Here is a 13,432-nt window from a genome sequence, read left to right on the forward strand (position 1 = left end):
AAAAAAATGTTTCAAATTTGTAAGTTATCAGGTATACCCCTACACAAGTACTTTGGTAACTTTCGGAACTGAGTGGCAGCAATATCGTCCCGTTTAATTGACCAACAGCAGTTAGCCAGGACCACATTATTCCTTCTTCCCTGACACATTTTGTTTTTTTCAGCTTAAGCTTAATTCTGATCATTTATGTCACCTACGTTTTAAGGGAAGTGTAGCTTTATACTGATTTTCGTACCGAATTTTTCAGACCGCTTAATAACTTAGTTATGTACTCTTTCTAATAATTTCAGTCCCTTTCTGCTTTCAATATTCCAGTCAACATTAGGTAAATGGAGCCAATTGCTTGTCCTAAACCCCTAAGGCCACATCGAAGTGTGCAAGATATGCATATTTGATACAGACCTTTTTTTCTTTTTAGTTGTGTTGTATGGGTTTACACCAGAAATGTAGCATAAAACATCTTGGTAATTCATGCAACACCTTATAGATGACCTAGCCACTATTAATTTTAGTTTTACCACCTTGCTTTACTAGCCTGAAAATCGCTCCATAAAACATGTATAGTTTAAAGTTACCGCTAGCCAAACCATTTTTAGACAGAGCATAAGCATAGAACGCATATTCATGCTATAAAACTGACTGCACTGTAGGAAATTGATATGTATAATGTAACAAAACTTTAACAAACACATAAAAGCATGATTTTAAAGTCATTTAAATCAATATGGTCATAAATTTTGATTTTGTAAATAACTTAAAAAGTTGATCTGATTGAAGAAAACCGTAGGTGGCTGTACACAGACTGCGTATTCCGTCAACGTGCGTAAACGCATGCGAAAAACGCATGCGAAAAACGGTCCGTAATCGGACGTGCGTAAACGGACCGAATTTACGTTCCGAATGTGACTGCGTTTGCTGGTATACACAGGATCCGAACGATGAGATGTTTCGCTTGAATGCGTCCTACTCCAAATCAGTTGTTTGGCTGTTTGAAGCCGGAACACCGCTAATTTCTTGCATTTGGGTTATCACCGTGGTGGTGGGATTTTAATACTGCTGAACTCGAACACCGACCAAAAAATGCAATTTAAAATGTTTACAATCGACATTATCCAACCTAACCTTCGCAGAAACTCAACTCATTTGCTAGTGACAAGCCTTGCTCAAATAAGATAGCAGTATAATGACATCGCTAGTGGAAAACAAATGTCACAAAATATTTGTATTTTTTTCTTAAATACACTTTTGAAGCAGACAAAATAAAAAAGTACAAACACACAGTGCACATAAGCAATATGTTTAAATGGTAAAACCAGGGATGAACAAACACTGAAAGGATTTTTTTGTGTGTTTAAAGAATTTCATTTGCTTTTAAAAACCCTTCTGGTACCCTCTTTCGATTGCCTCAAGCGTTTTCTTATTTTGGGAAGATAAAAGGCAATCCTAGCATCAGTAGGTGGCTTCTTATAATTTGGTAATGTGCTGGTTGTTGCCTGCAGGTCTCCTACAAATAACAAAAACTGAAAAGCAAAAATATGTACAAATTAGTTTAGAAGTACTTTTGTTTATTCCACAAGTGCAATCTTTCATTTGACTTTTCTGGTTTGTTTCCATCTCTCATATTAAACACAAACCTTGGTTGCAAATTACAATGAAGAAGTGAAAAATAATACTATTTTTGATCAGGATTCTTTCCCTGCAGTACTCTGAAAGATTATTGTTTGAGTCCATGCCTTACAAATGTAACACATATAGTAGGTTTATTACAAATATGGAGCATAAATCATTTAATTTACATACCTGTGGTGTTGTGTATAAATATAAAACCATTGGATTTTCTGTCTTTTTATATAGGTGTTGCATATGTCAACTTTCTTTCACATTTTTCCTGAAGAAAAAAGTAACAGACAGAAGTCACATATAGTCACAAAATGTACATTTGATAAGCAGATTAAACCCTCCCCAATGTACCGTAAAAAGTTGTCGAAACAGTTTGTGGTAAAAACCACAAAATATCTATAACCATTAAAAATGTATCCACATTGTAATAAAAATTAGTTAAATTACCTGTTAAACCAAACTCTGCTGAAGTTGAATTACAAGCATTTATATGGTAGATTTCTCTCCAAAGCAGGTTTCTCTCTAACTAGTTTTTCTTGTTAAACTTGATTTCTTTAGTTGATATTGGTCAATCAAAGGATTCTACAAATGAACATTTCAAGATAACTTAAAGTGCATAATTCACAGATTGTTGCAGAAACATCAACCAGTACTTACGTGTATGTAAACAACAACTATGGATTTATGATTTCATAAGCAACATCCTAAATATTTTCATAAGCAACATCCTAAATAGTTATGAACTGACTCTTTCTTGAACCCTTTGTTTCACGGAAAGCTATTGTTACTTACATTATTAGCTTTTTGTATCCCGCTGTTGTTCTGCATTCCAGTCGAGTTCGAAGTCTGTCTTTTTGCCGATTTAATAATAAAACCTTGCATATTACTTCACTTCTATTTATTATTAGAAACAAGTGGGCTTTAAGTCTTTTGATTTGATCAAAATAATTGATACTAATCACCCAATCTAGAAATATCTCTCAGTTTTGCACTATCACTACACCGAAAACCGCATGCGCATCGTCCGAAAAAATAGAACATGTTCTATTTGTTCGGATGGCCTTGCGTTAACGTCCGTTTCGGACAAAACGCATGGTTCGCATTCTGTGTATACACGTCGACGGAAGGCGACGGACCGAAATTTACGCGCGTATACGCATGACGGACGAAAACGGACCGAAACGGATCCTGTGTACAGCCACCTTAATGATTTTTGAAATCAGCACCCCAAAATTAGTCAATATCAGTTTTAACATTAAAGACACCAAAAATTGTGTTGGCCAGTGATCGAAGTCTAATAAGCAAAGTGACAAAGGTTTACCAAAACGTTTAGCCAACGTGGCTTTTCCTAATTAGTATTTGAGTAATATAAAAGAACGATAAACATAACAAATCACCAGACAGCGTTGCACAGGCGATTTGGTGCGGTATATTAGAAATACAGTTTCGAAATTTCCTTCGAACACAATATTTATAGTGAATGGTGTTAATATGGAACATCCCAGACAGGCATTACTGTAGCAAGCAACAATTGTTAAACACTGCTATAAATCCACGACCCTTGCCGATACCATCAGACAAATATTATGAGAGCAAACAGTTTGTGTACTCATGTGTTGTCACGTGAGCAGTCGGCAAGGTTGTTCATAAGTATTTCGTTCAAGTGGTAAAATTTCCCATTTTTGTCATTTTTTCTGCAAAAGCTCCACAGCAATTAATAACAGATCATTCTACCACAGAATAACAACCGATAAATTTTCATTGATCGAATCGCATTGATCATTTCAATTCTTATAAATTTTCAATTCTTATCTGGGCAGTTCAAATTTAGTTTTTTGAGGGTTGTTTTGAAGCTTTGTGTTTGTAGTTACAGCTAACCTAAACTTTGTTAAATGATAAAATAAAATCCAGTTGGTTTTTTATGGTCATTTTTCGCAAGTCGAGTTGTTGAGCAGAAATTGGGATAATAGCTTTTCCAACACGCTTGACTGGTGCTTATGTAATTAATGTGGCGCTCTTTCGACCTATTTCGCACAAGCGGTATCCGATGTAAGCAAAGGTAATGGTACCAGTAAAAATATTAACCTTCTATTATGTTTATGTTATTTTGTGCAAAAAAAGTATTTTGTGTTTATGTAAGGTAAACCTAATGGCCAAACAAAAACGAATTAATGCAAAAATTACCACATCCGTCACTTTGGTTAAAATGCGTGACTGTGCCCGTTCCCTCATGGGATGTTTGCAGTCTGCACTGAAAAGTTGCAAATGAAAAGACTAAAAGAAATGTATTTACTTTTGCAAGAAGCAAGAACCAATCAGAAAAAATGTTCTATTTTATTAAACTGTTGCTCAGGGAAATACTTGTGTTGGCATGTAATACAATTTTTACAATTACAGCTACAACTCATCGTTGCTAATTCTTTAATCGCACAATTGTGATGTCACAAATATGCACTGTTTGATTGTGATGTAATACTTAAAGTGCATACAAGGTATTTGCGAATTTCTAAAAATCACTGGCATTTGTCAGCTTAATCAAATCCACTCATTCTATTTTTAACAGCTATTCTCTCTGCTACTTGGTCTTGGTTTGTTCAGTTGTGTTGGATAGATTTTATTGCTTGTGTTAAACCTGATCCTTGAAAGTTTGAAAACTGTTTATTTTCCAGGATGTTACAGCATAAAAAATGCATAAAAATGTGTCAGATTGTCAGTCTAACACTTTAATTAGTTAATCCATTCCGTATTATGTTCCAAACAGATCCTTGCTGTTATTTTCATACTTTATTAAATTGTTCACATATTAATATCTGTACTTCCTATTTCCAGATGATAATTTTAGGCGGCTTAGGTTAGTTCTTTCGTAGCTATATTTTGCTGATATTAGACATTTATTTTTCATCTTGTAATCAGCTAAATATCACTTTTTCGTAGTTTTATTTGGTTTAAATCTGCTAAAGTTCTCTGCATTTAATTTTGGACCATAGCAGATTGAATATATAGGGCATGTCTACTCAATGTAATATTATGTTTTTTTCTCTTAAACAACACCAAAACATTACCACTAGGTGATGGAATAACCCAGATTATTGATTACATGACAATGGCCCACTTACCAGCGAAAAAGCATAAATTGGCCAAATGTACTATCATTGTATGGGATCAAACTTCCAAAATCACCCACATTGGAACGAATTAGGTATATATAAGTTTTTGTGTTTTTGCATTGATATTTCTGTCAATTTGTGAATGTTTATTTAAAACTTTTGCCTTTTAGTATGACACTGGAGAGCAGGGCTGACCATAATGGTATGCTGTTGTGATAATAATCACTGAATAGCAGATGTGATTGGGTTAAAAAAGCCACCATGACTGTTTGCAGGTTTGTATTTCATTTTTCCCCCTTAACCTGTGCAAAATACAAATCAAAAGCACTATTCACTTAACACTCCAATACCAAACTGCATGTATTATGTTCTTTTATAGATTCTATGGTTCATGTTTTGTGGTTCTGAGAAGTTTTGAGTTCACTTTGGAGTTTACCATGATCTTAAATTGAATATACGTAATTAGTTAATTTGACATTAATTTGAGTCACTGATGTTTAGCAATGACCTATTTTGTACACCTGTTGTTTATTTAATGCATTTTAATTCATACCAGTCTGTGAAGGGATTCATTCTAACATTAATTTAGTTGTTTGTGTCTTTTTTTTAACTTCATCCTGTGTCAGTTTTAATTCTCAACATGCGCATGGAATTACAAAATTACTTTACTTGGTAGATTTTTGAATGTTCCCTTAACAAGTGTCACTTTCCTTACAGTCCTGCCTTTCTATACAACTAGCAACTAGTTTACGGATTCACTGAAGCGGGACGGTATTTGCTGCGCAGTGCTCACAGAGGAATGTGATAAATCACCCGATTCGTCAACAAGTGCTCGATTAGAAGCGCTTGTGTTATGAAAAAGTCCCCGTTTCTTATCGGGCGGTGTTATAATTTTAGAACATGTGTTATAACACAGCCCGATTTTATCGGCAATGGTAGTGAAGCATTAAATTTATTTTTTATTGAAAAATATTATATTTTCTGTGGAAATAATCGCAGGTGAAATGGGTTTTACATGAAATTGGCAGTTAAATGTGAACTGTTTCCTTTACGTTAATCTGTTATCTGTTTTTATGTGGTCCAATGCCTACTAGTCTAATGTAACGTCACAATGAGTGTTCTGCACCCTTTCTTCCGGCGCTCGAAACTATCCGGCAGGGTTTCTTTTGGTGGTTTCTTTTCCTGTCGAACCCCACCCTCTTTCCCTAACACGGGTGGTTAGATTAGGTCCCAACCTGACTGGTTCCACCAACGTTTCACCCCCAGTCTTGATGTCCTAATGCGCCAACCTCACCCTCTGATGTGAGAACGCCTATAATAACGGTGTAGCTGCAGCGCGTTTCTCATATCTCCACCAACTGTGCCCTCTACTTTGTCGCGCTTTTTAACGTCTCAACGTTGCGCAGCTATCTCCGGCAAGGTGAATATTTTAGTACAATTGTGTTACTACGATTTTTTCACCGAGCGAAATAAACTCAACTCAACTGTTATGACAAAAGCAAACGCATTTTAAGCAGTGAAATAGCAGCAGTACCAGATTCTCCTCGATTGTAAACTGTAAAATACAAATTGGGCCAAGGTTGTTGTATCTAATAGGCATCCATGTTCTGATAACAAATGGAGTAATAAAAAGTGACAGTTCAGGGTGGGGGAAGCATTTCTAGTGCTTCATGAAGCAAACTAAGGCCCAGCACACTATCAAATGAAGGACTTGGGACATTGGATTTGAAAAGCAATGATACATGGTAAGTGGTTGTCAATTGTCATGATATGCTTGTCATTCTCAACTGTTTCTATTATTTTAGAAGATGGTAATTTGTTATTTTTTAGGCATGTTTAAAAATATGGTAGCTCATCTCTAGTGTGATCCTGATTTTGTAAAACATTGGCTTTCATTTCTACTGGCCTAACTCGAGCATTTTTGTGTAAACTCCTACTTGTCAAATTAAATGTTGCATACACTTTTTCTTTTATTTTTTGTTGCAGTTCAACATCTGGAAAACTAAATAGAAGCAGAAAAAGCAGCAGAATCATTCCATAGGTAATTCAAGATTGCCTTGGACAACATGGAAGAAAGTAATTGACTGTGGAAGAATGGTGTGGGTGAAATGAGCTCACTGAAGTGTCAGCTAAATCATTGATGCATACAAAATGCTTCTTGCCTCACTTTCTGGGGGACATTTTATTTTAAGATATTCACCACACACTTCAGTTTTACATGATTCAAATCGAAATATGTGTTTTTTTGCCGCTGTACTACCCGAAGGCAGGTTTATTTAACAATTCTTGTGCCCAATTCAAAGCAAACTTGTTATGTTAGATGTGTTCAATGATTTGTTGGTGTTATTTTAATCTTGTACCCAAATTAAGGCAAACTTGTTGTGTTGGTTAGATGTGTTTAAACCTTTGTTGGTATTAACACTGTCTTACCTACATGACATAATCATGGCGTCGTTAAAAAAGCATCTTTTGGGTAAATATTTATACATTTTCACTTTGATGTAGACTCTTACAGTAAAAGTGATTCATCAGACAGGAATGAAAAACCTTTATTTTCAACCAGTAATCTCTATGATAGCTTGTTTGATACAACCTCATCTTTCACATGGTAGCTGGTTTAATTTTATTTCAGTAACTCGCAACACATGTTGTGGGAAATACTTTTTGGGAATGGAAACGCAAATACTGGGTGAAATGTTCAAGTGGTACGCGAGTAGAAAACATTGGAGATCCGTTTTGCTTCTCCCACGGATATTTTCCGAAAGAAACAATTGCTGGGCGTTGCTATCAGTAAAAAACTGCTCCTTGTCTCATTTTAGGAAAGTTTTCGACATGACAGACCATTGGTGAATTGAGTTTATTTTGCTTAGTGAAAGACAACATAGCGACACAATTGCACCAAGCCGGAAATAGCTGCGCAACGTTTAAACGTTATGAAGCGCAAAAACGCGCTGCAGCTACATTGTATTGCACAGCGTTATGTGACGAGCTCACAAGAAAGTGAGTGAAAGTTCGGAGGAATCAACCGAATCATTTATGACGTCAAGCGAACGCCGCGCCACGAGTCTGACACAAAATATCAGATTTTCTTCCAGACAAACAGTTCAGAATACTCGTGCATCTGTTCTGTGGGGTTCAACATCGCCTTCGCCTCAGTTATGAATGCTTAAAATCCCTGTGAAAACGCTTGATTAAATTTATACATGATGTGCATGTTTACTTTATCGTCGAGGCAAACAAGTTAATTATGTGACGCATCGTTTACTGGCAAATCTAAAATAACAAACATCTTATGGAAGGCGATTCCGTCTCTGTGAAGATGGACACGCTGGATGAAGCAGTCGTGCCAAAATCACTCACAGCGTGAGACAGAATGTCAGCGACCACTGAGTTGATTGTCGTGTTGACGAAAATTCCTTGTGGTCCTGGAGTCAGATTTGCACCAGAATAAACACTGGCCCCGGTTGTCGTTGTAAGACGTCCCTCGTCCCAGTCGGATATTGTTTAGGGCAGCTTGCTGCTTAATAGAGAATATCGATTAATTTGATGACGTCACACCGAGAAACAATTACCACGAAAATTTAATTACTTGTGACGTCATAAAATAACACACAGAGAGAGAGAGAGTCTATTCAAACAAAAATTTACTTACGGGCTGTTTAGATACGGACATTGTATTTCCACTATTTAATACGCCCAGTGTTGTCCCACTACTGCACACTGTGGGCGATACATGTTGTATTATTTGCCGGCGTCGATCATAAGTCAAGTAAAAGCGGCGAATAAAATCCACTAGTGGACGCTGTTGTTTCACGATTGCACCGAAACAAACACTCAATACTAACGAATGTTAGTTACGTCATATCTATGAACCATAACGCCGATGTCAATTTCCAAGAAATAGTGACGTCATTCCGAGTAACTTTCACGATAAACGTTTTGTCAATATATAACTTGTTTATATTTGATACGCCCGACGTTTCCACTATTTCGAATTGCCCAATGTTACGTATCTTGGTGGGTTGTGAACTTATAAGCCTGTGGTATTTGCCGGTGTCAGTGGCAAGTTGATCCACGTAAACAAATCCGCCAGTGGGCGCTGTTGATTCACAATTTACTCCATTTCTTCGACTGCAAAATCCGCCGTTAATCATATTCCTCAGTGGACAGCAAGTGTCGTCTCGTTACAGTGATTCCACTATCTGGTAGTTGTATATAAAGGTAGGACTGTAAGGTAAAAGTTGTGATATAAATTAAACAGTTCAAGCTCCACAAAGTAAACTGTTTATATAATTTCATGCAAATACTGAGATAAGTTAAATATTACACAGGTAATCAAAATGTCATATGATTTCCCTCGCGGACTATTATTTACCAAAATGTAATAAATAAACAAGATGTAGACAAAAGAGGCTATTGCTAAATATCAGTGACACATCAATGTACTAACAAACTATTATGTATGCTCAATTTAAGGTCATGGTAAACACACACTTGCTGGATTGACAAAAACATGAACTACAACATTTATAAAAAAAAAACTAGCATTCACAGTTTTCTAGCATTCCCTTTGGAAGTGTTAAGTGAACATCACTTGTAATTTGTACTTTTGCACAAGTCGAAATGAAAAAATTAAATACAAACCTTCAATCAGTCATAATGATTTTTTGCATCCCAATCAATTTTGTAAATCAGTGAATATTATCACAACAGCATTTCCATTCTGGTAATCAGCAGTCAAACCTTTTTGAGAAGTTAGCAGCCAAGCTCCATAACCTGGTACTGAAAGTCAACAGTTTTAAATAGACAATTATAAAGTAACACAAGAATCAATGCAAAACAACAAAAACATTACCCTACTTCTGTTAACAGTAAAGATTTCATTTATACATTTCTATCCAAAAGGGGCGTTTGGAATCTTGTTCCCACCAATGATAATTCATTTGCCCAATTCATGCTTTTTCTGCTCTTTAGTGAGTGGGGTATTTTCATGTAATCAATGATCTGGATTGTTGCATCACTGAGTGGTAATGTTGTTGGTGCTGTTAAGGGAAGAAATATTACATTAAGTACACAAACTCATATTCAACCCACAGTGGTCCAAAATTAAATGCAGAAAGCCACAAAAAAGTTAAACCAATAAAAAAGTGTCATTTGGAAAGGATAGGCTTAGCACAAGATACAAAATAACATCTATTATCAGCATAGTATAATTGTTAAAGATCAACAAACCTTAGCCCAACGTCTCCACTTGAATAAGGAATTTAGGAAAAATAGATCCCAATAAGTGGACAATTCAAATCTTCCTTGTTCGCTCAGAAACTTGAAAAGTATAAAAGTTAGGTTTTGTTAGGTGCATAGCAGAACAAATAATCAAAACCTAGCTGCTAGCACACTAACAAAACATATTTGCATTTTTCCATATTGTAACATTTTGAAAATAAACAGTTTACAATTTCAATCATTTCTGCTTTATGAGTAATCTAACTAATAAAACCAGACTAAACAACACAACTGAACAAAGTAGAAAATATAAACTACAAACCAAAGAGATAAAATAGCTCTAAAACAAGAAACAAATGGATTTCATAGCGGGAAAATGCCTGTGATTTTCAGAAAATCGCTCCTGGTTTGTATGCACTTTAAGTATGACATCACATTTACACAGTCACAGTGTATACTTGTGACATCACAATTGTATGATTAAAGAATTACCCGTTCAACAAATACGATGACTTGAGGCTGCAAAGTGCAAACTTGCAAGAGTAGAATGTTCTGATTTGCGTTTTAATTATTTTGTAGTTCTGCAAAAATATTTTCAATCAGTTTACTATTTTCCATTTTGCAGCTTTCACTGCATCATGAAACATCCCATGAGGGAACGGGTAAAGTCACGAAGTTGGACTACAGAGTGTAGTGGAGGATTTTGTATTTTTCGCATTGCTTGGTGCTTTCGTTAGATTTGTTCGTAGTTCGTAGTTTACATACACAATAGACTTTACTGGGAAGAGAAAACCCAGAAGTAGGTTATATCCCAGAAAAAGTTCGGTGTAACATTTGTAGTGAACCGAGGAAATCTAATCTCATGACATTGGCTTACTTCGGATACCGCTTGTACCATAAAGGTCGAGTGTACGCCCCAAATTGCGTATGCACTAGTCCAGCGTATCGAAAAAGCTATCATCCCAATTTGCACAAAACACAAAAATTGCACAAAACACCTTTGTTTCCTTCCACAACTGGTCGATTTTTGCAGCTGTGCGAAGTGGTTTTCGTTCCAAATTACCTAAGATATCTTATACATCCTTTGCCTTGCTAATGTACCTGTAAACAAAATACAATACAACCCACAAAATATAGGCAACGTTTAGTTTTATCTATTCATTGGTATGTTGCTTGGCAACAAAATGTAGTTTTTATTAGCAATATGCAAAAAAAGTAATAACCTGCAGAACGAATTTGCGCAGAACGAATAATTAGGGTTTGGGTATAAATATCACCGATTCACAAATGTTATGTTGTGTTTGCACTTGCAGCAGCCAGCAGCACAGAATCAGTCAGATTCGTACAAACAAAAGCGCCATGTGAACAATTGCGTTTCGATCGTTGTGACGATACTTGAGCCCCTACGTTAGTTACCCGTCACGCTTTAGCGCCGTTCTACCCCAACCAACCAGCTTTTTTGTTGCAAAGTGACGTGGTAAGACTCGACTGAAAGCCTATTTATGGCTCCACACCTATTTTCAACCTTTAGTTTTGAACAAAAATTGCAGGTAGGCTTTTGTTTTTATTTACACGTTGCCCCTGCAAATATGAGAAACGTTGCTTTGCATGCTTGAGATGAGTTACGAAAAAGAGTCTGATAAACGAACGTGGCAATGTTGGTAACACTCTCAAAAAAGAAATACATCAGATGTTTGTTTAAACGCGTTTTTAAAATTTTTGAAACAACTCATGATGTTATCTCTAATGAACGTTGTATTTTCACAGCAGCACAGCATAGTGTTGTCATAATGGTGTTTTACAAATCACCCATAACATATTCGAAATTTAAGTCGTTCAGTTTAAGACACAAGGCCAAGTTTCAACGCAACCACAATCGTTTTCAGCCCTTCCCTTGTACGGTCTGGTGACAACTAGGAACGCGGCGGTCACGTCGAGTTTCGATCGTTTTGAGACGACCCTACATTGGTTACCCGTCACGCCTTAGTGACGTTCTACCCCAACCCACCAGCTTTATTGTTGCAAAGTCACGTGACGAGACTTGACTAAAGGCCTATTTATGCCTCCGCGCCTAACTTTAGCCTTTAGTTCAATATCATTTAAATCTGCCGGTAGACTTTCGTTTTCGACTTACACGTTGCCCAAAAATTTTGGAAACTTTGCTTTGTATGCTTGAGATACCTTACGTGGCAAAGCTTGATGAACGAATGTGGCAAAGTTGAGTAATGTTGCTGTTCTGGCTATGGAATATGCTTTGCAGATAGAAATGCCATTCTTAAGGCGTTTGGTATTTAAACTATTTCGTTATGTGTTTGCCAATATTTACCACACAAACCCACCTGACCAGTTGGACTTGGGTGTATTATTAAAGCGTCTAAGATTGATTAAACGTGTTGTTCTGTTTATGCTGTGGTGATGTCTATACTTGGAAGTAGTATAGTCTCTTTTATAACTAATGTACGTTGGATATTGCAACTCTTATACGTATCATTGAGGAGCTTCCTTAACTCCAACAAACAACCATGAAGTTTAACAAACACAGTTTCCATGCCAAAGTTGTTTTCTTTCACACAAGACCAAATTTCAACTCAACAACAATTGTTCTTGCAGGTTTGTCGTTTATTTCAGCGGGGAAACGTTTTACCTTTAACCCCTTCCCTTATCTGGCGACAACTAAGAACGCGGCGGTCTAGGCGAGTTTGTGAAAAACACCATTTCTCGTCTCAAATGCTACAAATAAGTCGCATTCATTTATACGAGTCGTGTTGTCGGTCAAAATTTATTCAGGCGATTGCACTTGCGCAATAGAAAATAAGCAGGCCTGCAGTTGAAGCGTTTTGCGCCACAGATTACATTATTTACAAAATGTTAATTACGAAAGGAATTAGTGACGAATGGCAATACCCAAACTAGCTTGTCCACTTACAAATATTTTGTCAGAACCAGGAGTGGCGACCACACAAACGAATGTAATAAAAAGTAATCTAAGAGTTCAGTGGAGTGGTGGAGATGATAAACGTCATGGTTAAGAGTCGTGCTTAAGAATCACCGATGTAAAACAGTTTGAAATTCCAAGGATGTGGTTACGATTAGCCAACATACAGCGAACACACTAACCGCAGAGTCACACAGGTTCATACAAACACTTGCGCCACGTAAATAGTCGCGTTTCTATCGTTGTGAGACAACACAGGGAAGTCAACGTTGGTTACCCGTCACGCCTGAGTGCCGTTCTACCCCAACCCACCAGCTTTATTGTTTCAAAGCGACGTGGCAAGACTCGACTGAAAGCCTATTTATGTCTCCACATATATTTATACCCTTTAGTTTAGCACCAACTAAATATGCCGGTAAACTTTTTTTTTACTTATACATTAATAACCGTACGATATCAAAAACGCTGCCTTAAATGTTTTAGATAAGTTACTTAGCTGAGTTTAAATAAACGAACGTGTCAAAGCTGTCCCATTTTATGTTGTCCA

The 13,432-nt window shown here is 36.5% G+C and overlaps 4 long non-coding RNA genes across 10 annotated transcripts in view; 2 read left to right on the forward strand and 2 right to left on the reverse strand.

Annotated features, from left to right (window-relative positions):
- The window catches only part of LOC145214579 (uncharacterized), a 77,144-nt gene that overhangs the window by 24,526 nt on the left and 39,186 nt on the right, over positions 1-13,432 (forward strand). The gene's annotated exons all lie outside the window — the stretch shown is intronic.
- On the reverse strand, positions 1,210-2,609 carry LOC145214038 (uncharacterized). Its single transcript, XR_013856955.1, has 4 exons — positions 2,413-2,609; positions 2,068-2,202; positions 1,801-1,888; positions 1,210-1,520 (listed from the first exon to the last, which is right to left on the reverse strand). It is a non-coding gene; the product is annotated as an uncharacterized LOC145214038 (long non-coding RNA).
- Positions 3,907-7,368, forward strand: LOC145214752 (uncharacterized). Of its 3 annotated transcripts, none has more exons than XR_013857110.1 (5): positions 3,907-4,471; positions 4,689-4,819; positions 4,898-5,002; positions 5,445-6,472; positions 6,714-7,368. It is a non-coding gene; the product is annotated as an uncharacterized LOC145214752 (long non-coding RNA). The 3 variants fall into 3 exon arrangements; XR_013857111.1 differs by having other exon boundaries at positions 3,907-4,112; XR_013857109.1 differs by having other exon boundaries at positions 3,911-4,819.
- On the reverse strand, positions 7,507-10,562 carry LOC145214753 (uncharacterized). 5 transcript variants are annotated; one of them, XR_013857117.1, is made up of 6 exons: positions 10,443-10,561; positions 9,960-10,049; positions 9,583-9,769; positions 9,372-9,509; positions 8,015-8,954; positions 7,507-7,902 (listed from the first exon to the last, which is right to left on the reverse strand). It is a non-coding gene; the product is annotated as an uncharacterized LOC145214753 (long non-coding RNA). The 5 variants fall into 5 exon arrangements; XR_013857116.1 differs by lacking the exon at positions 7,507-7,902 and having other exon boundaries at positions 7,909-8,244; positions 8,380-8,954; positions 10,443-10,562; XR_013857115.1 differs by lacking the exon at positions 7,507-7,902 and having other exon boundaries at positions 7,909-8,247; positions 8,380-8,954; positions 10,443-10,562.

This window comes from Phallusia mammillata, chromosome 2 (assembly GCF_965637545.1).
Source record: "Phallusia mammillata chromosome 2, kaPhaMamm4.hap1.1, whole genome shotgun sequence".
NCBI lineage: Eukaryota > Metazoa > Chordata > Ascidiacea > Phlebobranchia > Ascidiidae > Phallusia > Phallusia mammillata.